Genomic DNA, 3,954 nt, shown 5'->3' on the forward strand with positions numbered 1-3,954 from the left:
ACTTGTGAAATGGGTCATTCTGCACAATGTGTACTTTTACTTTTGGTACTTTTAAGTATATTGATGCCAATACATTTGTACTTTTACTCATGTGCATTTTGAATATGCATGGAATTGCACTGTATATCTAGCCTGGTAAACCCTCCCTCCGGAAATCTAATTTCTAATTTATTTGAAATCAAATGGAAATGAGATTTTCCGGAGGGAGGGTTTACCAGGCTACTGTATATCTACATTGCAGTATTGATACTTTTACTTAAGTAAAACATGTGTGTACTTCTTCCATCACTCTGTGTGTGTGTGTGTGTGTGTGTCTTCCCATCTATATCCATTATCTTCCTCAGCTCATTCAAGTTGTTCACGAGTCATGTTCAGTCGAAACCTGCTGCCAGATGATGATATAGACCGGCCAAATTACATTTAGGCAATATAGAAGTATGATCGTTCATTCCAGGAATGGATTTAATAAGACTTAGTGCTGCTGCACTGAGAATGATTTGTATGCTGTGTGCAGTGTGTGGGGAATTTTCCCAGGACAGGATAAATCTGCACTTCTGGTCTCCTTGCGGAAATGGATAGAAAATTGGAACATAAGGCGGCTGCTGCTGGACAGTGAAGTAGTTGCTTGCCTTTTAATTCTGTCCTGAAAAACCCTCTTATGGTGACTTCATCTGACCAGCTGCTTCACACTAGAGGACAAAAGGGCTTGTCTACCAGCTGGAGATCTCTCTCTCTCTCTCTCTCTCTCTCTCTCTCTCTCTCTCTCTCTCTCTCTCTCTCTCTCATATACACACTTGGTCTATCTTATACTTCATCTCATTCAGTACTATGTACAGGGATTTGATCCAGCGACAGGCATTATGGCCTCTACTGCCCCCCCCCTCCTCAGAAGATCTCTTTAATGATGTCATTACACTGAACAACATTACTTGACTTCTCTCGCTCGCTCGATCTCTTTCTCTCTCTGGATTACTCTGTTCTGCTAAATGTGTCCTGTTTGCATAAATATTCCATTATGTCTTCCATTTATTTAGCCAACGTGGGAATTCAAAGATGAACACGGGTAGGCAACTGTCTGTCCGATTAATGTATCTGAGTGTGTTTTGCATTTGCTCGTCCATCTAAACCGTGGCAGAGGTCAGGTGACGTAGGTCTAGACTGATGATATGCTTATCAAGCAACGGCTCAATGAGTAATTTGATTAAACATTACGGTAAGTGTAGCCACACAGCCGATAATTTATCATCCTAACTTCCACATTCTTGTTGTTCAAAGCGGAACCACTTTACGGAACAAAGTAAAGTGTTTGTATGCTACATGTCATTGTTCTCAGTGTCTGAAACGCTGACCCAAGTTACGGTTTTAATGTTTTAATCTCTGTGCCGCATCTTTCATCCAAAATAATATCCCAGGAATCTGCGGGTAAGCCCAGAGCCAGAATATGCCTATTATCCATTGACAAGCTGTTACAGGAGTGGTAATCCTTAGCTAGTCCTCTCCATTATCTTTCTCGATAAATCAATGGCAGAGGCTTAGCCTTGTTATTTGCTGTCCATTTGTTAGATAGACACCATTGGTTTTTCTGTCTTCTCACTCCATGGTTCATCAGCAATCTTGTCACCGCCATGCCATAGTGGGGTAATTGGGCCCTTTTCTCTTGGTAAATGGTTTTCAGAGAGGGAGACCGTCCTGAAGGAGGCTGATTTTGTGGATACGAGGCACGGTATAACAAGGCAGATGATTGTGCTCAAGCACCTCTTGCCAAGTAAAAGATGCATAAATGATTTTAGTTTTTTGTAAATAGCTGATAGCTGAACATCTGTGGTCAGCATAATTCAATTGTTCATCTGGGAGTCTTGGCCTGTAAAGTATTGCTTTCATTTTGTTGAACAGGTTCCAAAGTATTGACGAGGCTACACAAACCAATAACTTCCTTGTTGCTGCTCCTACAGTAAGTAACATAAAGTCAATGAAGTCACCCGTCTCTTTTGCTGATTTAATGGCCTAAAGTGGAAGTTGATAGCTAAAGTTTTAGAGTATCGTTTCAGGTGGAGACAGAAGTGTATGGTTACTGTCCCCTTGTGAGTGTAGTTCCTCTTGGCAACAGGAGATAGGCTGTAGTGAACCTGCTGGGTCCATGAGAGGTACTAGCAGGCCATAATGGTGAGACGACCCTCATTTATAGTTACTCCATAAATTAGGCTAAAGTTGTGCTGGAAAGTGGTCCTAGCTCATACTCAGACAGTGGGGCCTGTTCACTGCCTGGCCCCCCTTGTGACTCTGACTGGACTGGATAACACCTGCCCTCCCCCCCACCCAACTCCCCTGGTGTCCTCTGTTCATCTCTGTCTGTCTCTCTCTCTCTCTCTCTCTCTCTCTCTCTCTCTCTCTCTCTCTCTCTCTCTCTCTCTCTCCCTCTCTCTCTTTCTATATCCTTTTGTCTGTTTTGCTGCTATTCTTTTTTATCTTCTTTCTTCGGTTCTTGACTGTTTTTTAACCCTCTCTCTCTCTCTCTCTCTCTCTCTCTCTCTCTCTCTCTCTCTCTCTCTCTCTCTGTTCAAAGGGAGTGGTGGTTTGGCGGTCATGTGACTTTTTGTCTCGACACAATTGCCGTTGTTTGCCATTGGCCAATTTCTTTGAAAGAGCGTTGGTTTCCAGGGCGACGGGGAATGGCGGCACCACTTCACTTTTCTGTACCCCTGCCCCCTCCCATCCCCATCACTCTGAGTGTCTGTGTGTGTGTCTCTCTGTCTCTCTGTCTCTCTCTCTCTCTCTCTCTCTCTCTCTCTCTCTCTCTCTCTCTCTCTCTCTCTCTCTCTCTCTCTCTCTCTCTCTCTCTCTCTTTCTCTCACATACACAGAGGCTCCAGTGGATCAGGTAGCACAGCGACACACACACAGAGAGAGAGAGTGTGACAGGGCTGTTTCTCCCACTACTCCTTTTTCATCAGGCAGGCAGTCAGGCAGACCATTAAACTGCGGGAGGTGAGTTAACAGAAATTGTTGCCAAGTTGCCAACTTTATGGTGTGGTTCTATTTTCAAGATAACACTTTTTGTTTCAAGTGTCCTCATTGCTAAACCTGTTGATCTGTATTATGATGAAAATGACCTGCAAAGTTGCAAAGACTCAAGAGTAACCACACTGGGGTGGTTGTAAAACGGGAGCTACTGTTCAAGTTACTCCTTAATGTTGTTCCAACAAATGCTCCTTTCTGTGGTATTTGTCACCATGGTAACATCACTTAATGTGATAATTAGCTAGATTGCTCTCATCTAGCTTTGATGTGTGGGGTTTGCTGTGGCATTTGTAACTAAGAATGTAGAAATTGGTTACATATTTTGGTTACATTTCACTCAGGAGGTGTGGATTGACTTGTAGCTACTGTAATTATCACTGTAGCAAGCTGTAGCACTGGCACGTAATGGTCTCTTGGCTCAAAGTTTGTCTGTGCTGCTGGCATAATTCTTCCTGTATTCCACGAAAGATTTAGCAGCTGTGTGCTCTCGGTTGCATTTGTCCCATGACAAACATGATTTAGGCTGTGTTGGGAAAAGAAGTTGCGCTTCAACAATGGGATTCTCAGTGGACTGCTAAACCCCAAATCCTGTGAGCATAATTCCCCAAAAATATGAAAACGGTAGCACATCTCAAGTTTCCAAGACAAAACACTTTCCCTTATTTGGCTCACATCAGTGATGTCTGATATGTTTGTAATATTTATTGGAATATGATTTAGACTATTTACAGACAATATTTATAGCCAATCTACAAGCTCACAACTTGTGACATTCTTTAAAAAAAAAATCTTGAACACATTTTGTTTAAAAAAGAAAACATTTTAAGAACACAAATCTTAAAATGCTTATTTAGGCTATGTGTAGTTGGCTGTTTGTTTGTTTTGTTTTTTGCATGCCAACTGTCCTCAAGTGGTGCCCTCTCCACTGCCTTCTCAG

The sequence above is a fragment of the Gymnoscopelus braueri genome (genome assembly GCF_963280865.1).
Source record: "Gymnoscopelus braueri genome assembly, chromosome: 9".
In the NCBI taxonomy this organism is placed as follows: domain Eukaryota; kingdom Metazoa; phylum Chordata; class Actinopteri; order Myctophiformes; family Myctophidae; genus Gymnoscopelus; species Gymnoscopelus braueri.